Below are 27,552 nucleotides of genomic sequence, written 5' to 3'. Positions count from 1 at the left end.
ACAAATGATCAAAGAACCAAACTTTGAAGATGCACTTTTGGCCTTCCTAATGACTTCCAAGTTTTCTGATAACTATTATAGTTGTAACTTAGCAAGGTCATAGGAATGATCTCTCTTCACAATTTTGTAACCAAAGTCCACTACCATATAGGAAACACTATTCTGTCGGCTTGACTGGAAGAACTTATGGGCAATGACTCTGACTACAAAGGAAAAAATGCGATTTTAAATAATATCACTCTCTTATTCCACTTGACACCTGTATTATTTTCAATAACCTCCTTTGCATCACTTCACATGCTCTTTGGTCAGTCAAGGGTAGGATACCTTGTTATTCTATGTACAATCCACATAGAAATCTTGATTGGTCAACCCTTTAACCAAATCTAGTTGTCCTGTATATGGATTAGAAAAATCCAAATCCATTCAATTTTAAACATTTGAGGAAATTCTAGGGCATGCATTAACCCTTTTCGCTCAATAATCTTATTCTCTTCCCTCAAAACACAATTGTCACATAGCTTACTGTCAGTGTCTCTAATGTCCATTTCTCCTACCTCTCCAATATTTATAGTATAGCAATATCTCACATCCTAGATCATGAGAATATTTGGTGGTATCATAGATAGCGCACCAGATGGATCTCCCTTGTATGCTATATTAGGAATTTCTTGGAATGGGGGTTGCCTAAAATCATTGCTTATCAACTAAATATTGAAAATATCTTTCCCCTCTTTTCTAACATTTGACAAAGAACTAGCTTCAATTTTTGAATCCTAGGGTTTGCAAGAACCAAAAAATGTAACTTGACACTAGTTAAATACCTTTTGAATATGATGATTGATGTTGAGTAGCAGTTGAATTTGGTTTGCAAACACTTGAATCTCTTTTTTCCAATCATCTTCATGCTCTTCAAAATTTTGTGAATGTAAATGAGTTGAAAATTGACTATATAACCCTTCAAATTTGGTAATAAATGCTCAGTGCTTATACAACTATAAGCTCAACCAATATAGGATTTTCAACATGCTTGACTAACATAGTGAGATTAGCTCATAATAGCCTCAATTCCATCACTTGATAATACCTAGAATTTCTTCCATACTCAGCAACAAAATAGAAAAAAATATATCTATAGAATAACTCATACCCTTAATTTCTTCATTGCATCTTGATTCATGCACACTTATTCTTTTCAGATCTTAGATATTTGGAACTAATGCATAATATAACTTTTCAAATATCAATTTCACACATACCTTTTATTTCCTAGTTGGGGGTGATTTAATCACCTAATCCATTGGATGAAGTGACTTGATCTATACTTGATATATGGCAATCTTCCTTCCTTCTCTATGTCTTGTTCATTTGCACCTTTACTTTCTCAACATAGACCTTTTCTTTACCTTTATTTAATCCTTTGCTCAACACTGGTGACCTAGTTGGATAGTTTCTATTGATATGACCTATCTTGAGACAAATAAAGCATGTAATCTCACTCAACCATCTAGTGTACTTGCCTCTAAAATATTTCCTTATGCAATTTTCAGGAACATGTCAATATTCTTGAAAATAGTGACAACTATACCTTGTGTTGTAATCCCAGTCATAGGAGTTTCCATTTTGGTGTACCTTATTCTATTTGTTTGATGTCCACTTGGTCTTAGATCTGTATTCACATGCTTTGTGTTCATACTTCTAACAATTGTAGTGGTATTGTTCAAATCTATGAGTTCTGATGGTCTTAGTCCTACATTCATTTCCTTGATGTACTTGTTTGTTTTAGTTATAGTATTATCCTTTGTATTTCTTCTTGGGGTTTTGGTTAACAGTTATGCTCCTACAAGCATTTTCTATATGACCCAAATTTCCACAATTATTGCAAGTGAGTTTATAGTTCTTACCTCTATTATTCCTTTTCTCACCACTTTTAGATGATTCTCTTTCTTCAGTATTAGTGTATCTCAATCGAGTGGTATCATTATTAGGCCTTGGTGATTCCATCAATTTATTAAAGTATTTTATGGCTTCACTTAGTTTCTTGAATCTTTCAATGAATTCCTTTTCTACTCTTTTTTCATTTTGTAATATATCCTTCTATGACTTTAGGGTTGTGATCTCAATTTCCTTTCCATTCAATTCATGGTTTGCAAGTATTAGCTGATTCATTGTATCCAATTGCATCTAGCAAGCATTTTTACATCTAATGTCTTCTCTTCAAGTCTATTAGTAAGTGTTCTTTTGTCTTCTTCAATCATGACTTTTTCTTCCTCAACTTTCTTTTCATTTCAATTATCTCTCATAGCAATAATGATTGTACTTGTTCTCTTTTGATATTTCTAACTTCTTCAGTTAAGGCAGTGTCCTTTTCCATTAGACGTACAACTATTAAATCAAATTTATTTGAGTTTCCATCCTTAAACAATCTAGTAGTTTCATCTTCTTGGTATTCAGTGTCATTTTTCTAAATAACTGATTCCTAACATCTCTTCAATGAACACCACAATTCATCTCTTGTCTCCTTGAGTTAATGTAGGCCAAGTTGTATTTCAATCTTCTAGTTCTCAATAGTCTTTCCCAACTTTTAGATGTCAATATTAAAGATCAAAGCTATAAAACTTTCCTTTCTAGAGAACTAAGACCTGATACTAGTTGTTGGAAATAAAAATAGGAAAGTAAGTTCTAGGGGGTGGGGTGAATCAATACTTAAAATTTTTGCCTCTTAAAATATAAACTAAAATAACTTAACATGCATTACAACCATAGCATAAAGTAAATTAAATACATGACATAAGAAAATTTTTTACTCAAAAACCCTCCAATGAGAAGGTAAAACTTGGGTGGGGATGAGACCCACAAATCTTTAGTACCATATTTGTAAAGTGTGGCCAATTATGGCTACAATATAATTGATCATAATCTATGATCAACCCTATGGGAGGTCTGCCCTGTTAAATGCTTACAAAGATTGTTATGTCTCACCTTGTTAGAGGATTTGATCTTACAATAGCTTGTTAGGACTATTGGGTTAAGAGATTTTCTTTGTATCACCTATTAGAATGATTCAACACCATGATCCTTCAGTTAGCACCTTGCTGCTTGATGTCAGATCTCCTCCTTACTATATAAACCTTGATCCTTCTAATCATATATGTCTCCTCTATCATTTCACTTCTTTACTCTATTCTTCTTAAGCTGATTCTGTAATGCATAACTCTGTCATAGCCATCTAAACCACTATGAATTCCCTCTAAACTCTTAGCATTGGTTTCCTCACACACACATAAAATTCTTAGGGCTTAGCCTTCTTAAATAAATATTAGTGGTGATGGATTAGGTGAGAATCAATACTTGTCATGGATCCTTATTTTTGCCTAAAGATTCTTTTAATCTAATTGGTTGCATGTATTGCATAGGGATTCCTAATATGTCTCCATAAGTATCTTCTACAATCATAAAATATTTTTTATGTCGGCTAAAAAATGGTTTACATAAAAGTTTGTGCCATTATAAACATCTAGGTCATGAACTGTTCATGTGGTATCCAAAGGCACTAATGCTCAACCATCATTGTCCTCTTAATGTTGTAACTCAGCTTCTAAGTAGCTTGGCATTCACTATTTGATCGACACAAAAATCACTCAACACATACTATTTACTCAGCTCTCTTTGTTGGCTTGGCACCTGAATGACTCATAACACATTAACTACTCGATACCTACTAGTGCTCAATACTAATTTTCATATTTATAGTCATGTATTGTTTGGATACTGATGCTCGACATGCTTTGATTACTTGGAATCTACTCTATTTTTGCTAGATAATAACTTAAGTATTTTGTCATTGTCTTGTCAAAACCTATATGAGAATAACAATGGGTTAACAATGGGGTCTTCTTGCATACATTATGTTTTTGTATATGAAAACTCTTAACAAGGTTGAGGCTTCTAACAAGGCCTAAGTCCTCTAACAAGGACTGAGACACTATACAGATGTAATAGGCTCCTAGTAGGGTCAATATCTTTCATGAAATACTTTTGATTAGTTGTGGGTACCATCCCCATCAGGTTTTCCCTTGGCCAAGGTTTCCCTAGTTGACAAAATATGGTGTTATGAGTTCTCTTATTGCATGGTTATGTTTACTTTTCAACATAATTAGTTTACTTTCATATGCAATTTATAAGGTAATTAATAATATCCAATTTTGGACTAAAGTTTGTAGAATACTTATTCATCCCCACTCTTAGTATTCCCTATTTCTAACAATTGGTATCAGAGAACAGTTACTCAGAAGAGGATTAATAGATTGAGTAAAATCCCTACAGATATGGAACATTTATAGAACTTAGAAGAAGCTCTTGAGTAGACTAACATTATTGCCGAAGAAAGAGATAACCTAAAAGAAAGACATGAATATGAAAAATACTATATTAGAAAGATGAAAGCCAAGATTGATCATCTAAAATCTAAAAGAGAGCCTAAAGATCAAATTAAAGATAGTGATGAAGTTTCAATATTGAAGAAAGAAAATAAAATCCTGAAATATCAATTGGAGATCACTAAACTAAAATTGAGCTTAAAGAAAGATGATAGAAAAATTGAGTCAAATCTGAAATCTAAGAACACAAATTTAAGATCCCATCTTACAAAAGTTACATTTGAACTCGAATCCACCAAATTGGAGTATGCAGAACTTGAGAGGTACAACACTATTTTGAAAGGAGAGCTAACCCAAACTATGCAACAATTAGAAAAGTTATATTTTATGTAGGGAGACTGATAGAAACTACGACCAAAGGCACACCCAGCTACCAAAGCCACCCACAACAGTAAACATAGTGGAAACACAACATCAAGAACGAAAACAAAGAGATAGAAGAAAAAAACACTTATTTATCCATCAGATTATCAACATCCATGCTCGACTATGAGGTCTTTTGGGTTACAACTAGTAATACAATTCAGACTTTGATCTTCAATGATGATCTTCGCATTATAATTCTCCAAAAAAAAACTATACTTTTTCTCTAACTCCTTCTCACTCTTCCTCATAAAATAATCCCTAAGACTCTACCCAAGATCCCCTTAAATACTTGCATGATCACAAGTCAACCTGTTACAAATTACCAACTAAAAAAACCCTTACATTAAATAAAAAACTAAGCCACAAGTTGGCTCAAAAAAATATTAAATACAAATACCAAATTAAATATGCACAAAGTTGGCCCAAACTAGAACCAGACAAAGACAACTCAGTCAATTAAGGACAAAGGAAAACATTGTCACTCGACAATGCTCAACATGCAAAGGATGTTGACATCAATAAGAACTTGGTACCAACATCAAACTAAACACAAACAAGGAAATTGACACCAACAAGGAACTCAACACCAAAAAGGAACTCAACACCAACTAGGATCTTGGCACCAAAAAGGAACTCAATACCAACAACGAAATAAACACCAACAAGGAACTCAACACCAACTAGGAACTCAACACCAATAGAGAAACATGAAAAATATGCAGGATAGAAATGTAATCTAGGATGCTCCTGCATCAAATAACCAGGGTTAAAAGAAATGATTCTCCTAAGTCATGTAAGTTTCACAATTTGAACTGAATCCAACTTAGATTAAGAAATCCATGTAGTATCTTCAATTGGTCTATTCTTCCACTCCACCAAATACTCATAGTGATATTTTCCTTTTGTGCTTTTACCAACTCTTTGCTCCTATATTTGTTCAAACTCTTCAATATTTTTCTTAGGATAATCACTTGATATATAAAATTCATCATCTAACTAATGGTACTTATACAAATTAGAAACATTGAGTGTAGGAGATATATCCATGTCATCAGGTAACTCACCTTCATAAGCATTACAACTATCAAAATTTCTCAAGATCTTACAAGGTCCAAAATTCTTCATCTTCATCCTAGTATATGTTCCACTAGGAAATATACCTTTCTTCAAATGAAAAATTACCTCATCACCAACTTCAAAATCACAATGTCTTCTAGATTCATCAACATTCTCGTTATACTTTTGATTACTTTGTTCCAACCTCAACTTCACTTCCTTATGCAAAGAATCCATACAATTAACAAATTCTTCCCCTAGATCACTCCTCTTTTCTTCACCAACAATATCTCTCAAATCTAATATCCCTCTAGGTTGCATTCCAGTAAAAATCTTAAAAAGGTGTTTTCCCCATACTCTTACTCACATAATTATTATATGAAAACTCAACTTTTATCAACACCAACTCCCAATTATATAGTTTATCTCCAACTAAAGCTCTCAACAAACTATCCAAACTTCTATTCACAACCTTTGTCTATCCATCTATCTATGGATGGAATGTAGAACTAAACTTCAACTTAGTACCCATCTTCTTCCACAAAGTCCTCCAAAAGTAACCAACAAACTTGCTATCTTTGTTAGAAATAATATGTATTGGTAATCTATGCAATATAACAATCTCTTTGAAGAAAATTTCAGTAAGATGCTTAACATCTAATGTCTCCTTACATGGTATGAAATGAGCTATCTTAGAAAATCTATCCACAACAACAAATATGTAATCATACCCCTTTACTGCCTTAGGTAATCTAAGAACAAAATCCATACTAATGTGACTCCAAGGTTTTTTAGGAATAGAAATAGGTGTATACAAACTAGTCTTTTGACTTAATCCTTTTGCAACTTAACAAACTCCACAAGTCTTTACAAATTTTTGAACATCCTTATACATATGTAGCTTATAATACTTATCCTTCAACAAAATCAATATTTTATCAATTCCAAAATGTCCAACCAATCCACCACTATATTTTTCCTTGATCAAATTAACTCTCATAGAACTTCTAGTATACACAAATGAATTCCTTCGACATGTTGGAAATATAAGAGGAGTAACTGAGAGGGGAGGGGTGAATTAGTTACCACAAAAATAAATCTTAGATCACTTAGATGTCAATATAAATCAATCTCTGTAAATACTTAACTTTGTTGAAACTCACCAAGCACACAGACAAGATGCTGTAACTCAGTAAATACTGAAATAACTCAAAAAATTCTTAACATGAACAACTTGATTAAAAATTGTAATGATATAATCTGTGACAATATACCATTGCAATATTGAAAATTTGTTCAGTTAGAATGGGCACTCTCACCTTTTTTGAATTAGTTGGTTCATAGGAAAGTAGGAAACTAGTTGGGGAGAATTTGGTAGGAGGTATAGATCTTGGAGGAACTGGAGGGGGTATTGAAAAAAATCTAACAAAGAATGATGGGATAGAAAGTATCTTTATGGACAATTTGGACAAGTCTTTGTGTGATTCAAGCACATGTTCTAAGGTTTGAGACCCTCTCTTGGATTCCCCTTCTGCAATTCACACACTGGGGCAGGTTTCTGAGAAGGATAAAACCCCTTTGGTTGTCAAGAAAAGTAAGGAAAATATTTTTGAAGGGACAAAGGTAGGGTTTTCAAAGCAAAGAGCTTGGTCTTCTCTTTTTGGAAAAAAACCTAATGGTAAATCATCCTTTTCGTTGGTGACTACTAAATCTTGTTGGGAGAAAGGTGAGTTTCAAATCTTTATCCCAAATTCTTTAGTTGATTATTCTATGTCTTCCATTTATTTTACCCTAGGGGGCAAATTTTTAGGGGCTAGACCAGATTTAGATTCTCTAAGGAAAATGGTAAAATAGACATGGGTTATTAAAGGGGATGTTGATTTAGCTCCCATGTTGAATGAGTTTTTCTTGTTTATTTTCAACTTTAAGGAAGATATGAATTTGGTTCTCTTTGGAGGCCCGTGGTCATTTGGGAAAAGTTCTCTCACTATTAAAAAATGGGAGCCTAATATGGATTTATCAGACTCTTTTTTCTTAACCACCCCGATTTGGGCTAGACTCCCTGGCCTCCCTTTAGAATTTTGGCATGAAGATATTTTTAAAGGTATTGCTAGCTCATTTGGTGAACTAGTGGCTTTGGATAATGCTACGGCTGCCAGAACCAAACTTCATAGTGCCAAACTTTATGTTAAGGTGGTAGACCTGAATCATCTTCTAGAAAAGGGGGAATTAATTTCCAAGCTTGGAAAGAGAACACATGAAATTATTTTTGAAGATCTTCCAAATTCCTGCTATGCCTATAAAAAATAGGGTCATTTGGTTAAAAATTGTCCTAATAAAAGTAAGAATCATTCAAGAACTGAAAAGGAAGTGAAGAAGGATAAATTTCAATGGAAAGTGTGGAAACCTAAAGTTTCTCACCTAAAAGAGGAGGAGATCATGGTTTGAAAAGCTCAAGATGAAGCCATTGATAAAGATCTTGAGAATAGTCAAAAGGAAAGGAATAGATCTGTGGGGAATAAACTTGTGCCACAACTTGAGAAAGAGAATTCTAGAAAAGGTGATAATGGATCCATGTTTCAATCTATGAGGCTAGAACATAATATAGATGACTTGGAAGATTTATCAAAACAAATTGTTATTTATGAAAGGATGGAAGATCGATGGGGTGATTTAGATGAGAAGAAGATTCTTGAGGGAGGGGAAATCCTGGTTGACTCTAGAGATCTATTAGAGGAGACAAATATTACTAAGTGTAAAGAGATTTCTCCTTTTAGGAATGATTTTATCCTAGAAGTTTCAAAGGAGGAAGGAAAAGACTCAAAGCATAAACCAAATCAAAGGAAAAAGGCTGAAAAAAAGACCAATATTGTTTCTAAGGGGGTAGAGACTAGAAGCAATAAAGTTGATCAGCAAGTAAAGATGAAACCTATTGATCGAACCCCAAAAAAACCTGGAAGTAGAATGGATCAACAAACTAAGGTGAAACTAGATGTTGGTATCCCAGATAAACCTAGAAGAAGATCCTCTAGGAAAACCAGAGAATTAGAGAGTATGCATAATATTGCTGATGGAAGACAAGCAACTATTCTAGATTTTACCCCTAAAAACCATTAATGAAAATTATAACTTTGAAATATTAGGGGGTTGAATAACATCCATAAGCTTGATGTTGTCAAGAATTTTGTTAGAGAGCAAAAGCCGGATTTTATTTTATTGCAAGAAACAAAGATGGATAAAGAGAAAGTTGAAAAGATTAAATCCTTTAAAAATTACTCAATTAATGTTAGTAGTTCAGAAGGTGCTTTAGGGGGAACTCTGATGTTATGGAAGAAAAATTGTTATTCGGGAACCATTTTGAATGCTAGTAAATATCTAATGGTAGCCAAAATTACTAGCACTGACTATAAGGAAGACTGGTATATTATCAATATATATGCTCTCAATAATAAGAACTTTAGGAAAAAGGTGTAAGAAACTCTCTCCAATATAAAAAGTAAGGATTATCTTGGTTGATGGATCATTATGGGTGATTTTAATGTTCCTCTCTATGACCATGAGTAAAAGGGAGGAAATGTGAGTCAATTGGAAGGTAGACTTGTCCTTATGGATTTCATCAACAAGGAGGGTTTAATGGATATGGAACTCCATGGAATTTAGTTTACTTGGAGTAACAAGAGAGTTGGTGATGAATGTTTTAAGGCTCGGATTGACCATGCTCTTATCTCTCCTGACTAGACAAAAGAATTTTATGTGTAAGTTGGAAGCTTGTCAGAAGATTGGGTTAGATCACATTCCTCTAATCTTTATTGCTGTAAAGATAAACTTCAAGAAAAACTTTCCTTTTAGATTTGAAAATATGTGGTTGTAGCATCCCCAGTTTGAAAGCAAACTGGCTGAATGGTGGAATATAGACATTGAAGGTACTGCTCTCTATAGAATAGCTTCCAAGCTCAAAAATGTTAAAAAAGAATTTAATATATGGAACAAAAATTGTTTTGGTAATATTTTTGAGAATAAATTTGCTATCAAGGAAGACATCCAAAAAATTCAAGATATAATTCAGAAGAAATCTACTGGAGACAAAGATCAAGATTGATATGGTTGAGCAAAGGTGACAAAAATACCAGATTCTTTCATCTCTCTACCCTCAAGCACATGGCTAAAACTCACATTTCACACCTAAAAAAGGGAGATCTGAAGATTACTGAGGATAAAGACATTATGGAAGAAATGGTTGCCTTTTTCTCTTCTTTAATGACTGCTGATCATAATATTAATTTGGACCACTAGGCTGATTTTCTCAGAGTGATTCCACCTTTGGTCTTGAAGGAACAGAATAAATTGTTAAGCTCTATTCCAAAAGATGAAGAAATTTTCAAAGCTATCTGTTCTCTAGGAGGAGACAAAGCACTTGGTCTAGATGGTTTTCCCACGTTTTTCTTTCAAAAATTATGGAAACTTGTTGGAAAAGATGTTTGTGATGCTGTGAAGGAATTTTATGGAGCAAAAAAAATGCTAAAGGAAATCAATTCCACATTCCTCTATTTGATTCCCAAGAAGCTTGGACCTGATTCTCCAGATCAGTTTAGACCAATCAGCCTTTGTAATTCTTTCTATAAGATTATTTCCAAAGTCCTTACTTCTAGACTACTTCTGGTGATTCCTTCAATCATTGCTGATCAACAAAATGGCTTCATCCTAGGTAGACAAATTCTTAATTTTGTTATCTCAGCCCATGAGAATATTCATTCTTTGTCATGTTCCAATAATCAGGGTTTTATTATGAAAGTGGAAATTGCTAAGGCCTATGATAGAGTTGAATGGGCATTCCTATCTAAAATCTTATATGCTTTTGGTTTTGACCATAAGGTTGTTCGAGCTATTAATTAGTTGATTTCAACCTCTTCTATAGCTGTCTTGGTCAATGGTAGTTCTTCTCACTTTTTCAATCCTTCCCGTGGTTTGAGACAAGGAGACCCTTTATCCCCCATTCTTTTTGTTATTATGGCTGATTTTCTGGGGAGATACATAGGGGATTTGGTTCAAAAAGGTGTTATTAAAGGTTTACAACCTTCTTCCCAACCTCTTATTTTCTCTCATGGTCAGTTTGTTGATGATAGAATCTTTATGGGTAAATATGAAGTCAATGAAGCCAGAAACCTGAAGCAAGCTCTAAATTTGTATTCTTCAGCCTCGGGTCAATTGACTAATTGGAATACAAGTGTTGTGTTTTTTATTAACAACCCTATTCCTAGATAGAATAAAATTGCTAATATCCTTGGGCGTTCTATTGGTTCTCTCCCTTCAATCTATTTGGGTCTTCCTTTAAGTTTGAAAGTCCCTGATTTCTTTTGGGAAGATCTCATTAATAAATTCAATAAGTTGGCTGGTTGGAAAAGAAATCTTTTAAGTCAGGTAGGTAAATTAACTCTTCTCAAAGCTTGTCTTCAAAGGATACCAACTTATGCTTTGAGCCTTTTTAGAATTCCAGTGAAATTTGTAGATGCTATTGAAAAAATTTAGAGGAATTTTTCATGGACTGGGACTAAGGAAAAAAAGAGACTACCTTTGATTACTTGGGAACAAGTATGTAAGCCTATTAGAGAAGGTGGTCTAGGGATCAGGACAATAAGAAGTATGAATAGAGCTCTGTTGGCTAAACAAGGCTGGAGAACTTATCATGATGACAATGAATGGATTACCATATGGAAACATAAGTACCTTTTCAATATTAATTCTCTAGCTGATTTCCTTTATTCTCCTAATGCCCTTCATCCATTTGCCATATGGGGTGCTATTCAAGGGACAAAGAATACTCTTGGAAAGGGTTGCTCCTAGAAAATTGGAAATGGGCAAAATGTGAGATTTTGGGAAGATATTTGGTTAATGGATCATCCTCTACTGGAAGACTTTCAAGATACTAATCAAGTTGACATATCTAAGCAAAGTTATGGCATTTTTGTGAGTCATTATTGACATAACAATTCTTGGGTGAATTTGACTCATATTGATCAAGGCTTCAATAACATACAATTAAGTTTGAAATCTTTTTCTCTATATCCTACTTATGAGGATGAGATGATATGGAATGCTAGTCCTATTGATCAATTCAAAGTTTCAACTCTCTTTACTTCTAAGGAGAAGGATAATCATCCTTTTTGGTCTCAAGCTTGGATCAAGGGTCTCATACCTAAAATAAACATTTTTTACTGGATTATGCTTCAAAATAAAATTCCCACGCAGGATAATCTAAAAAAGAGAGGTATTAATGTGGTAAATAGATGTACTTTATGTAAAAATGGATTTGAAGATAGAGACCATTTGTTCTTGAATTGTTCCTATAGTCAACAAGTTTGGGTTGTGATTCTCAACTACTGGAATATAATTTGGGTCCATCAAAACAATGTTGAACTTTTTAAAAAAAGTTGGAAGTGTCCTTCTAGGGATCTTGATGTTCAACTGCTATGGAAAATAACTCTTCCCCAGCTCTGGTGGGGTATCTAGAAAGAAAGAAATAATAGAATCTTTAGAAATAAAAATCTGCTAGGATGGGTGCTTGGAAAAAATATTATTACAGCAATTAAGGAAAATTTCAAATCTTAGAGGAAAGCTATTCAAACTTTTCAAATTGATAACCCTTTGCGATCAAAAGGTCCTAATTTGAAAATTGATAACCCAAGATTAACTTCTAGATGGAAAACTCCCCCTAGTGGATGGATTAAAGGGAACTTTGATGGTGCTACAAAGGGCAATCTAAGAAGAGAAAGATGTGGAGGGGTCTTAAGAGATCATGCTAGCAATATTATTAATGCCATTTTAGTTCCTATAGGTAATTCTAATAGCCACATTGCTGAAGCTACTACTGCTCTATACACTATGAAGTTAGCAGCTGATTCGGTTTACCCTAAACTATGGTTGGAAGGTGACTCATTAAATATTATTAACATACTCAATAACAAAAATTCAATTACTTGGTTGATTGAGGCAACGGTCATGGAGATTAAGTCTCTAATTAATAAATTTGAAAAAGTCATAATATCCCATACTTATCGTGAGACTAATGGGGTTGCTGACTCGGTTGCCAATTATGCAGTCTAGATGGGTTATAAAATGACGTGGATTGGTGAACTATATAAGCACGTTGATCTTAAAGCCCTTATTAATTATGATATTACTCATGTTAAGGTGAGAAGATATGCTAAGATTAGAAATTTAATGATTTTTGGTAGTGGACCTATGGTTGTCAGAGTTTCTTCCTTGAGTAGGTACATTTATGTGATTACAAGGTGAGATTTTGCATGTATCACCTCTAGAATAGGTTTTATGTGATGTGGTGAATATTTGGTACCTATTTTACTTTTTTGCTTTCAACTTTCACTTGCTTCTGGTTCCTACCATTCTCTATAATTCTCTAAAAATGGGAGGTGAGCCACCGAAACAAGAACCCACAAATTTTGATGAATGGAAGGCTAGGGAGGATGTTTGGTAGATTTTGGAGAAGGGGAAGGTGACTAGTTATTTGGAATGCCTTCACGGGTTCAAACCACATGTCACCATGACCTTTTCAAAAAATTGGACTGAGGATAGGGTCTCTTTACATGGTGTTATTATGAAATTGACAGAGGACTTCATAGTTGAGACCACGGGTTTACCCATGGAAGGCATTAAGTTCACTAAATGAACTAGCATTTCAAATGCTGCTTTCAACAAATTTCCTAAAATGGATGCTAAGGAGAAAACTTTGGAAAAAAAGTGGATATTTCTATGATGTGGAGTAGATAAAGGAAATTTGGCAGGATGTGCTCTCTTGTACCCGTGAGTATTTCATTTTGGATGGTAGAAATAAAAGAGTTCATAAATTTCATTTTGTTTTTCTCAATCATTTCAAACACAAGGATAGACTTTCTTTTCCTTTCTATTTGCGATTTTCTTTGCTTAAAAGTCTACATGCTCATAGGAAGGAGTCATGTCCTATTTTACATGAAGGTTTAATTCTTCTAATTGAGGGTTACTATAAAATTAAGTCCATTGTTTCCACTCCCTCATTAGATAAAAATAAGGGTTTTGTTACTAATTCTCATTCTAAAAAGAAAAATAATGAAGAGAATGTTAAGGGTAAGAAGAGGATTCTTGAACAAAAACGTTCACATTCTAAAAAAGATAAGGTGGAACTGAACATAGAGTCTAAGACCTCTAAAAGGAAAGAAGATGATACTCCTAAGGATGATACTTTAGTGGAAGCAGTTAACGTGGATGTTAGAGATTTTAACTCTAATTTGGAAGGTTACTTAGAGAGCAAAGGAAAAAGTGGGAAAGAGGATGAGGAAGAAAATTGTGAAGATAATATAGAACAGGGGAACAATGGTGATGAGGGTAATCAGACTGATACTGATGCTGGTGAAGAAGAAATGGAAAAGGATAAAGAGGACCCTATTACTATGAGGGAGGAGGATCAGTTTGTTAAGATTGTTTCACTCACCAGAGAAGTTGTGGAAAAAGACCAAAATGAGGACCCTGTTGCTATAAGGGAGGAGGAACAGACAGATAAGATTGCTTCCTACTAGAGAGGTTGTGGAAGAGGACAAGAATGATTCTCCATATAGGGAAACTATGCTTTCCTTTTTGCACTCTACTAAGCAAAAAGTCGATTCCATTCTCCAAGTTGATTCATGGATATATAATGAAATTATGGGTCTGAAAAAGAAAATGGATACTGTGCAACAAAACTAGGATATAGACCATGCCAAAATTATCCAGCTGGAAGTGCAAGTGAGAAACATCCCAAACAAACTCAAGGATTATGAAAAAAACCTCTAAATGCTTATAAAGGAAAGTGGTAGTAAAATCGAATAAGCAACTTCTAGTATTTGCGTTGTTGCTGCTAGTCTTAAAAAATGCACAAATGAAGAGATCACATCACCAAGGGGTCCAAGCAAGAGAACTAGATAGAGCTCTAGGAAGTGAGCTCAGGAGGCTTCTATTGTTGATTCCATTCAAGACACTATAGAGATTGGAAAAGAGGTTGTCAAAATGATCAAAGAGCTGTAGTAGCAATTGTCACTGGGTTTTGATCTCTAGTTTTTGTCCCAATTTTTGGTCCTTTTTGTTGGTTGCAGTTAATGGTTTTTGTCTCTGGTTTTTAAAACTAGGTTCTAGGTCCTTGTAAAACTTGGGTACTTTTATTGGTTATTTTATGTGGTTTCAGGTCCCTATAAAACTTGATTTTGATGTTGTTTCTCAGTAGGTTTTAGGTCATTGTAAAACTTGGTGAACTTTAATGCTTTATCTTTTTTGTTTTTGTTAAAAGGTTTTGGGGTCCCTTCAAAACTTGTTTTGATCGCAATCTAATTTTTTAAAAAAATATTATCTATGATTAATATTACTTTAACTTAGTTGCAAACACATAAGAGAAATAGCATGAACATAATTGACACCAAGATTTAATGTGGAAACCCAATGTGGGAAAAACCACTAATTGCAACTAGTTATTGATTTTCACTCTTCTGAAGTGAGCCCTATTAGGAGCCAACCTTGTTAAAGATACAAGGTTACAAAACATAATTTTAGGTGTGACCTTGTTAAATGATTTAATCACCTTTTTAGGTGTGGCCTTGTTAGATGTCTTTTGACAATTCAATAGAAATGCCACCTTGTTAGAATATTTACAAATATCTGTTAGGCTAATTTTGTTCAAATTTTTGATCACTACCACAATGGTTAGAGAGTAACAACAAGATGACCTAATTTTTGATGCAATTTAATTGCTAATTATAGATCTCAATTTTGGCTTGTATATTTGATCCTTCTTTATTGAATGTATCTTTGCATCTCAACAAGGATATTCTACTTATCCTTCTAATTTTCTTCCTCTTAGCATCATCAAATCTTCAATTATGTTCCACACATTCAATCCTTAACTTGACCTTGTATTTATATCTTACATATTGTCAAGTCATCTTAAATACAAGTTAGAATAATTAATATTCATCTTCTAAGTCAACTATAACCAATAGAAAAATCACTTGAACTCAATATGCCAAAAAAAGAAAATCCTTTGTTAGCCAACCCTACTCGGTACATACTAACAAATTTTTTTTTTCATGTGTTAACCAAGTGAACTTAGTTGACACTGCATATTTACAAAGTTTCTTTGGTAACCGAGTGAGCTTGATTAACACTGGTTCCATCTAATATTTCTTTCATTAACTGAGTGAGCTCGATTAACACTCAACTTTTGCAAACTTTCCTTTGTCACCCAAGTTAATATTGTAGACACTTCCTTCTAAACTAGGCAAACTCTAGAATGCTCTATAGATACCTAAAACTATCTTCAATGCCTGAGTAAGCTCATCATACATTAACAAGCAATGATATGGCATTTTGTGTAACATCAAAGACAATACACAATTAATCAGTTGTTTCCAAATAACATACCTTCTTGAATGAAATAGTACTCATAAAACTATCTCATGTTATTTGATAGATTTGGTTCTCTACACCCTCTCCATGCCTCAAAAAATTTAGGGTCAGTATCATACAAAAATTTCATTTTATCAAAGCTAATAACTTCAACATTCATCTCTATCAACAAACAATGTCTTATAATCAATGCATCAACAACTTGGTTAGTGACTCCACTTTTATGCTTAATCACAAGTGAAACTCTGCAAGTACTTAGCCCACTTCATATGTCTCTGATTCAATTTATGTTGACTTAACAAGTACTGTAAAGCTTTATTATCTATATGCAACACAAACTCCTTAGGAATCAAATAATGTCTCTACTTCTTTAAGGTTTGAAAGATTGCATAAAACTCTTGATCATACATAGAATAATTTCTTCTAGCATCATTCAAATTCTCACTAAAGAAAACAACATGTTTACCTTCTTGACTCAATACAACTCCTATTGCATACCACTTGCATCACATTCAACTTGAAATACTTTATTGAAATTAGGTAAAGCCAATACAAGTTTAGCAACCTTTTGTTTCAAAGTCTCAAAACTCTTTTAAGCTCCATGTGTGCACTTGAAATCCCTTTTGTCTCCTCTCATTGTCTCGTTCATAGCATTACAAAAAAAAATAGAATTCTTTATAAACTTCCTGTAAACACTAGCCAAACTATGAAATGATCTTACCTCACCCACATTCTTATGTGTAAGCCATTCTAGAATTGCTTTAACCTTCTCAAGATCCATCTCAAACCATTAGCAGAAATCCCAATTCCCAAATACATAATCTCCTCTTGCATAAAAGAACACTTTTTCAAGTTAATCATCAACTTCTCCTCTTTCAATCTTTGCAATACTTACCTCACATGCTCAAGATGTTCTTCTTGAGTCTTACTAAATATTGGAATATCATTCAAATAAAAAATCACAAACTTACCCAAAAATCTCTTGAGAACATCATTCATCAACCTCATGAAAGTACTAGGTGCATTAGTCAAACTAAAAGGTATTACTAACCATTCATACAAACCATATTTTTTCTTGAAAGCAGTCTTCCATTCATCACCTTCTCTGTTTTTGATTAGATGATAACCACTCTTCAAATCAATTTTGGTAAAACACTTTTCTCCATTCGAATAATCCATTATGTCATCCATCCTTGGCATTGGAAACCTATATTTCATTGTGATCTTATTAATAGCTCCAGAATTAGTACACATTCTTCATTTTTCATTCTTCTTAGGTGCTAATACAATAGGTTTATCACATGGACTCAAATGTTCTCTGATTAGACCCTTTTGTAACAATACATGAACTTGTTTGTTAAGTTATTCATTCTTTGTAGGTGTCAATCTCTATAGTGCTTTATTCAATGAACTAGCTCTAGGAATCAGATCCATACAATGACTTATAATTTTTACTAGCGGTAAACCATTACAAATATATATTTTACAAAAATTTCCTTGTACTCATTGAACAAGTTTTCAATTTTTTTTTGGTACTCAACTTCTACCAATTTCTACTATCACTCGGTCATTACCAACTTCTTCCACTTGGTCACCACTATTTTCTATCACTTGGTTGAAATTGGTACAACTTGGCTTCCTAGGAATTATAGTAAAACAAACTTGATTCTTCTTGACTTCTTTTTCAAATTGCTTTCCATTTACCATGCAAATTCACACAGTAGTATGATTAACCTCATCTACAGTTTCAATCAAAGGTAACAATAATTTCTTTCTCCCATTCACCTAAAAAATATATTGATTCAATCTTCCATCATGTATAGCATATCTATCATATTGCCAAGGTCTACCCAAACAAATATGACAATAACCCATAGGCATAATATCACACAGAACTTCATCAAAATAATGTCAAATTTTAAAATTCACAATACATTGCTCATTTACCAATATCTTATGCTCATCCTTGATCCATGAAACATGATAGGGTTTAGGATGCTTCAACCTTTGCAATTGTAACTATGTAACCAACTCTTCTGATGCCAAATTTATAGAAATTCCACTATCAATCATTAGGTTCTTCTCATGATCAGATTTTCTCTAGCCTCATGCCCAATTAGTAAACCCTCAATGTATCCTTGAACCACAACATTTATGTTACCCTGTTCATTCTTAGAGGAGCTACACTCAAAGGATCTATACCCTTCTTTACCACATCTAGAACAATTACCATGAAAACCACCTCTAGAATAAGAATTGCCTCTTCCTTGGTAAGAACTGGTACCTCCTTAGTAAGAATTACCACCTTTCCTCTTGATCTCACCTTTTTCATCATTATTCCATTCATATTTCTATTATCTTGCATATAATTGTTAGATCTGCCACCTTCTTTATAAGATCTACTTTTTCCTCTCTAGAATCTACCACCTCTACCTCTTTTTCTTTGTTCATGCTTCTTTGTCAAGATCTCCTTAGCTTTCAAGTCATATCGATATGCTTCCTCCACACTTTCCAATTTCACAAAACTTATTTCATCTTGAATCCTAGATCTCAATCTATTTGTGTACCTTGCAATTTTCTCCATATCATCATCTACATGTCCAGATTTGATGTCCAATCTATAGAATTCCTCAATATAGTCCTTCACATTCATATCCCTTTGTCTCAAAATTTGCATCTTTCTCAACTAACTAACTTGGCAAGCAATAGGAAGACACTTTTACTTCACTTTGTTCACCATTTTCAGCCAAGTCCTGATCTTCTCCTTTCCTCTCCTTTGTCTATCAATTTGCAAATGCTCCCACATAGTGAGGCATGACTCTTCAACCTAGTAACTACAATTTTTACCTTCCTATTATTAGGAGTGTTTTCATACTCAAAGAACTTCTCCATATCAGAGATCCAATCCAACATAACATTAGTGTCCAATTTTCCATCATAAGGATGAACTTCTACAACAGGCTTTGAATGTGCCCTAGATGATACTCTTAACAATCTTTCCTCATCTTGATCTTCTTTAGGTTCAAGATTAGAGTTTGGTGCTACTGCTTCATCATAACTCACATCATCAAGATGTCATCTTCTCCTCTAGGCTATCTCCACAACATTTAATCTAGCTACAATTTGTCTCAATGTATCCAATACTACATTGTTAATATTTCCTCTACCTTAAACCTCAAACCATGTTTATAATTAGGTTCCTGCAAGATTGTAACCCTCTGCAAGTTCTGGGTCAAATCCTTAGATCTTCTACCCTACAACCAAAAAAACTTAGGGTTCTACATGATCCAATATCCACAAGGATGAACCTAAATATCTAATACCACATAACATAGGGAGACTAATGGAAACTAGGGCCAAAATCACAATTAGATACCAAAGCCACTTGCAGGAGTAAACATAGTGGAAACACAACACATATAACAAAAACCAAAGGTGATAGAAGAGAAAAACACTTATTGATTCATCAAATTATCATCATACATGCTCGACTTTGATGCCTTTTAGGTTACAACCAACAATACAATTTGGACTTTGATCTTCAATGATGATCTTTGCATTCTAACTCTCTAGACAAAACAATGCTTTTTCTCTCATTCCTATCCACTCTTCCTCATACAATAATCCCTAAGACTCTACCCAATATCCCCTTAAATACTTGCATGACCTCAAGTTAGTTTGTTACAAATTATCAAATAAACAAACCCTTACATTAAATGCAAAACCCAGCCACAAGTTAGCTCACAAAAATATTAAATGGCAATACCAAATTAAATATGCATAAAGTCGACCCAAACTGGAACTAGAAACAAAAAATTTGGTCAATGAAGGACCAAGAAAAATGCTATCACTTAGAAATGTTGAACATACATAGGAACTTGATATCAATAGGAACTTGGCACCAACAAGGAACTCAACACCAATAAGGAACTGGAGACCAAAAAGGAACTGAACACCAAAAAGGAACTCAACACCAACTAGGAACTTGACACTAACAGAGAAACATAAAAACTATATAGGATAGCAATGCAACCCAGGATGCTCTTGTATCAATATTCTATTAAAGAAGGAGGTTTATAAGAACATATTGATACAAGTATGATCAATATGTTTCAATTATTGTTTTTCATTAATGTCAAACCTACTATTTGTTAGTAAGACAACTACTTATATGATTTAAGTACTATCACTTATTTGATTGATGAAGAAGATTTGATCAAAAGATGTAAACATAGCACCTAGAGGAAAGATTGAGTTATGTTATGTAAAAGAGTACAAGAATTAGCTAAGATAGTGATAACATGGTGTATTGATAATCTACTTAAGGTTGCAAAGGTTGGTTACACTAAGCAAGTTCAGAAGAAAAAGTTAAACAAAGCTTGTCTACAAAACTTGACCGAGTGCATAGTAGGTGCTAAGAAAATTCAGTACAAGATAAGTAAAAAATAAGTAGGAGCTGAGTAAAAGTCTATTCTAATATATGCCAAGCAAAATAGTGGATGCCAAGTAAATTTTAGTTGATGTTGAGCACTAGAAAACTTTAATTCATACCGAGTAATTTTATAGAGAATGCTGAGTAACACAGTGTGTTCTGAGCATTAGAAGAAAGTTAATGCCGAGTGGCTATATTATTTGAAAGATCATGAATTTGATGGATCTAAGCTGAAAATTTTGTTTTCTTGTATTGTGTAAACCAAGTCGAGGATAAGATTGATGAGCTTGTGCCACAAAATTCAAGGTAAACCATTTTGAGGCAAATTCAAAAAGGATCGAAGAAGAAGTTTCTAGAAGTGATATGGAATGAGGGGTAGATTCATTGAATCCTACCTAATCTATCCTAACTCTAAATTAGATGATGGAGAATGAACAACAAAAGATCTTAATTCCCTATTTATAGGAATGACTGGTCAGAAGCAAGGGTTATCATGTATGAGAACCTAAGGAAGATAAGTAGTTAAGGATTTTGCTTCATCAAGTGACCTAAGAGAAGAGTTTGCATTGGCATGTTAAGAAAGAAGGCTTAAGGGTATGAATTCTTGAAGGGTGAACAAGCTATCATAGCTAAAATGTGTGAAGGCCAAACATAATGGAGTACTAAAATAGAGATCTATAATATGAAATGGAGTTGTAAGTTGTTATTAGATTAAGCCTTACTGTTACTATGTAATAATTGTATTAGTCTAGGGTAAATCCTTCAGATTAAGGTTGACCTAAAAATCATTTGTAAATGCTTTAACCAGGTGATATTCCAAGTGAATGTTCTAAAGTCCTCTAACGAGGCTCACTCCTAACAAGCTGATTGAAATCCTTTAACAGGGTTACATTTAACAGTGTGTATTGTAACCTTTAATAGGGTTAATCTTTCATAGGGCATCACTTTAGAAGAGTGAAAAAGAGTAGCATGTTGTTGGTGGTTTTTCCCAAATTGGGTTTCCAGGTAAATCATTGTGTTAAATGTGTTGCTCAATCTGTTATGTTTTATGTTTACATTTTTGCAAATTGATTTGACAATAACCTACAAGTTTTAAGTGATTGCATAAATGTTATAGATGCATGCATGATAATAAATGTTTTACGGGTTCACTAAACTATGAAAAGTTTTATTTCTACATCTAGACCTTGGATAATTGATTCACCCCCCTCTTAGTTATTTTAAATAATTCTAACATACTCTAGTAGTGAGAAAATTAATGAGTAATTATATTTTCAGAGACCTTCTTATGATAAGACTACTCTTGGATATTTCATTGGAGAAATATTGGTTAAGAACTCTAAAGCTAGGAAGGAATCTAATCCTTAAATTCATCATCTTATGCAAGAGAAAGAAGAACTGAACAAGGAAGAGCTAAATAAATCTAATAATTCACCTAAGGAGATTGAATAAGTTGTTCAACCTAAAAAAACTAATGAACCTAAGCAATCTAAGAAAACTGAATCACTTAATGAAGTAAGGTATGAATTTAAAGGTAGATTCTATGCATGAAATGAAACTGGTCATATGAAAAGGGAATGCATAGGTAAGCCATTTAAACATTTTACTAATTTCTATTATTATAATTTTCATGGTTTTGGTCATTAAGAAGTTAATTTTAGGAAACCTAAATTTGATAATAATAGTAGCAATAGTAGAATATTTGGAAGTTCTAACCATGAAGGAGAAAGAAGGATATCAAATGAAGGAACTAATGAACACATAGCCAGAAATTACGAAGCACCTAGAAAACCAACCTGGACTCAGATTTGGAAATAATACACCAGTATATCATTTATGCAATGACTTTAATTATATAGCTTGATTTGTAGAATGGAAATGAGGAACATCAACATGAATCTAAATTTTAGAAAGAATATGAACAAAAATGTTAGAAGGGGTGAGAGCAGCAATGAAAGTTAAAAATAGAGCTTAAAAGAACATGAAAGAATCCAAAGAAGTATTTGTTAGAATATTTTTAATAACCAGAGGTGGGTGAATTAGTTATCCAAGGTCTAGATGTACCAATTGAATAAATAAACACTTAAACAACTTGAAGTCTTAACATTTTTTTACACTTAAACAACTTGAAGTCTTAACATTTTTTTAGCTCAACCTCTATAGTAAATTTTTATTGACATAAACTAGTAGTCCACTGTCCTAAATATAAGACTTGCAAAATGTAATCATTAATAGTAAATCACCACACATAACACGTGTCATTGATATTTTCACTTTACTGAAGTGAGTTTTATTAGGATCCAACCCTATCAAAGGTTACAAAACACATTGTTAAATGTGACCTTCTTAAAGTATTTAATCACCCTATTATGAATGTTCTTGTTAGAGGACTTGAGAATTCTATTAGAATGTCACCTTCATCAAAATATTTATATATGACTATTAGGTTAACCTTGATTAAAGGATTCCAAACTAGTACAATGGCTAGAAAGTAAGAACATATTTTGATCTAACAAATACAACTCACTTTGCAAATATAGATCTCATTTTGGCTCACAAAATGATCCACTAACTAGCCCTCATTGTCATCTCAGTCTTTGATTCAACTGGAAAGCCTTCAAGCAATCACTCTTCTTCTCTTCTCAACCCTTCTTATCCTTTTTCTTAAGTTTACCAATCAGTAGCATAAACAACTATTCCAACCTTCAAAAAAACCTTCATGATTGTTAACCCTTGCACCTCCTTAAATAGTTAATTCTAATTTTTTCTACTTAAACACCACTGTAGACCTTAGGATTGTGATCTGATTCAACACATCCAATGAACTTGACACCTTATTGTTCATCCTCTTCTTTTCTAGAAAATTCTCTAAACCTATTCATGAATCATTTCATAGAAACATGTAAACACAATTTTCTTTAATTTAAATTTTTTAGGTCATCAATCCTTATCTTCAAAACACTTTCCATATTCCAAGAAATCAACTCCATTGGTTCGAAATTAGGATTTCTCATAAACTATCAAAATGTTGTCCCTCAACCAACAATAAGTTTTGACACTTAGTCATCATTGGGTTCCTTTGTCACTACTAAATTTTCTTGTTTGGCACATATATTGACACTCGATCAATACTGATGCTCGATCAACACTATTTCTTCTTGGTTTATACTAGTACTTAGTTGACACTAGCATCAATTGGCATCTTCTCCAAGTTCTTTAATCTTTTTCTCTCTTTTTCATTCAAGCCTATGAATTTGGTCAATCTTTGATCACTTCTTCAAGAATTTAGTACATCTCGCTTCTCTACTTTTAACGTGATTTAAATACTCACTTTATCTTATAAAAGTCTAACTAATCAAGTATATAATTTAGTTTCCTCTCATAACTCAACCTTTCCTCTAAGTTCTTTTGTTATGACTAACTTCTCACATAGAAAACTATGTCACCTATAAGATTTGACATCAATGACATTACAAAAATTGTTCCAATTATCGTTTCCAACATTCTCTCTCTTTGGCATTGATGGAAACACCTATAGTTACCATGTAATCCAAAACATGTATTGAATCAAGAAAAATCCATCTATCTATAGCATCAAATCTTTATTAATATCCTTAGTTTCATTTTGATTCTCATCTCTTTATCCAAAAATCTCTTTCTTTAGTTTCATTTTTATTCTCATCCATGCAACTCTTATGTGTAATACCTATGCTCCTTTTATTATATTAGATCATTAAATCAATTAGATTCTTTTTTATTATTGGAAACACTGTGCTTCTTATTTACTCTCTCCCTCTTATTGATTATATGTTCACCTTTTTTCTTATGGTATCCCTTTTTCACAATATCTCCTTCTTCATGGTAATCTCTCCCTCTCTGACAACAATGGTAAAGAAACTTTAACTCGTGCATCTTTTCCATGTAAATATGTTTATGTTAGTGTTGAATTCATCATTTTTTATCTATATACTGATACAACATGATTTTTTCCTTCATCCTCTATTACTACTTTAGACAACTTCTAAATTAGGATTGCCTAGATAACCTTGTAAGATAGTTTGATCAACACTTTTGATGCAAAGAACCAACTAGGCTTAAATAGCCTTGTCTAGGAGAATCACCCCTAGTTTACCTCTTAGATATTCATGACCATCTTTAGGTAAATCTTATTGAAAATATCAACTATTTGTTCCTTAGTATTCAAATACTCCAATTTCACTTCTTTTTTTGGAACTAGCTCTCTCAAATAATGATACTTGATAGCAATATGCTTAGTCTTTATGTGCATTACAAGATTCTTTGGTATGTTTATAACACTACTGTTATCATAATAGATAAAAAATAGATCAATAATATCTTTCTTCATACCTTTCAAAAATTGCTTGGTTCATATGATATTTGAACAATTCACTATTGTGGCCACATATTCAACTTCAACTTTTGATTGAGAAATGTCATTACATTTCTTGCTTGTCCATGAAACTAGTCTCTTTCCTAGAAAGAATGCTCTACTAATTGTACTTTTTCTATCATCAATATTTCCTTCCTAGTTAGAATTAGTGAACACCTTTAGTTCAAACTTATCAATCTTCTTGTAATACAATCTATAGTCTTCTATTCCTTTCATATATCTCAATATCATTTTCAATGCTAGAATTGTGTTCTCCTTAGAAATTGCATAAAATATTGCAACTATCTCAACTGCCTAATGTAATATCAGGTATGTTGTAAATAATATATTCCATTTTTCTAATCATTGATCTATATAATGTCTGGTTCATGTCAGTAGAATCATCATTCTAAGACAACTTATGTCTAATGACCGTAGTACTACTAACTCATATTGAATCTTCCATTAAAAATGTTTTCAATATCTCCTTTATGTATTTGACTTGAGTAATGAAGATGCCTTGCTTCATTTGATATACTTGTAATCTAAAAATGAATTTGATCTCACCAAATATAGATATTTCAAATTTTTTCTTCATCTCATCAACAAATGATTTGCATAATGCTTCATTTCCTCCAAATACGATATCATCAACAAAGATTTTAGATAATAATACCTCATTTTTCTTACTAGTCTTCAAGTACATATTGTTGTTATCATTAGTTCTTGCAAAACTAATCTTCACCAAATAGTTATGTAGCCTTTCATACTATGCTCTAGGTCATTGTTTCAAACCATATAGAGCCTTATGGAACTTGCATACCATATTCTTCTTGTTGGGGTCAACAAATCCTTTGGAATACTCAACATAAACTTCTTCTTAAAGTATTCCATATAGAAATGCAGATTTGACATCCATTTGGTATACCTTAAATGCTTTATAAGTAGAATATGCAAGTGGTGTTCTAAATCCTTCTATTCTTTAAACAAGGGAAAATATATCCCCATATTCAACTCCTTTTTCTTATGCATATCCTTTACATACCAACCTAGCCTTATTCTTCATGACTTCACCTTTTTTATTGAGTTTATTCTTGAATACCTACTATGTTCCCATAACATTTTTGTCCTTAGGTCTAGGTACCAGTGTCCATGTTTTACTCTTTTCAATATGTTCAATTTCTTCATTCATCTCTTGTCTCCAATCCTCATTTTCCAAAACATCTTTATAAGATCTAGACTCATACTCCCAAAATAAACACGCCTCACTTCTAATTCTCTTCATTGTCATAACACTAGGGTCTTTATCTCTAATGATTTTCTTAGGTGCATGATGTCTTCTCACATATTTTGCTAATACCAGTTCTTTCCTTCTCTCTTCTTTAAAAATTTCATCTTGAAAAAATATTTCAATCTCATTATTGTGTGTACAAAAAGTGTCACACTTCTATAAACCATTATTCTTAAGAATACCCTTGAACAAGAGCATCTCAAGAGGCAACTTATAGCTTCCTATCTATGATGTGCAAGAGATATGAGATTATGGCTCTCAAGTGATTCTAACTATGAAAACCCTTGCAAGGTTTACCATAGAATGGAAGATTCAAAGAGTAGAGGCACTACTACATTTGGTGTAAAATTACGATGGTAGCACGTCACAATTGCGACAACCACTCATCGCCCAAGTGAAAAATACAATAATCGGCTCCCATTAGATAGATGTTAGAATTTTTTCATCTCAAATTGTGATGGTAAGGGCTTCTATTGCAACTATGATGCATAAATATATTGTAAATTGAAGCTAGATGGGTCAATACCCACCACAATTGCGATGGCTATACCACATAGACTTCATCACACATGAAACATTTATGCTACAACTATGCTATAGGTCTAACAACTAGCCATTGAACCTATCAGTCACAATAGAGATGGATTTGTGATAGCAATGCTATGGATTTAATGGCCAGCTATCAAAAATACAATAATAATGTAATAGAAACAAATATGGATTGTGTGACATTGGAGAGAGTGCTTTCCTAACAAATCTATTTCTAAAATTCAAAATTTTTTATGAACATTATCAGGAGACTATACCCCTCTTACCCCTAAAATTAGTTTTCCTATTATTTTTATCTTTTGGGAGATATTGGATGATTCTTTAGACTGTCAAACAAGAACCATCCAGTCTCTCCCAAAAGATAAAAATAAAAGAAAACTAGTTATAGGGGTGAGAGCATTGTAGTCTCCTGATAATGTTCATAACCAAATTTGAATTCTAGAAATAGTTTTGTTAGGAAAGAACTCTCTTTAACGTCACACATTCAATAATTTTTCTATTATGATTGCAAAATTTAAAGTTATTGCATTGATCTTGCTAGCTGGGAGTAGCTAATTTTTCATTTTATCATACCTAGTTTGATGACAATTCTACATGAATTTGTAAT

This window comes from Cupressus sempervirens, chromosome 5 (assembly GCF_028749045.1).
Source record: "Cupressus sempervirens isolate cs-2001-9-10 chromosome 5, ASM2874904v1, whole genome shotgun sequence".
Taxonomy (NCBI): Eukaryota; Viridiplantae; Streptophyta; class Pinopsida; order Cupressales; family Cupressaceae; genus Cupressus; species Cupressus sempervirens.
Note: the sequence above shows the minus strand (reverse complement) of the source record.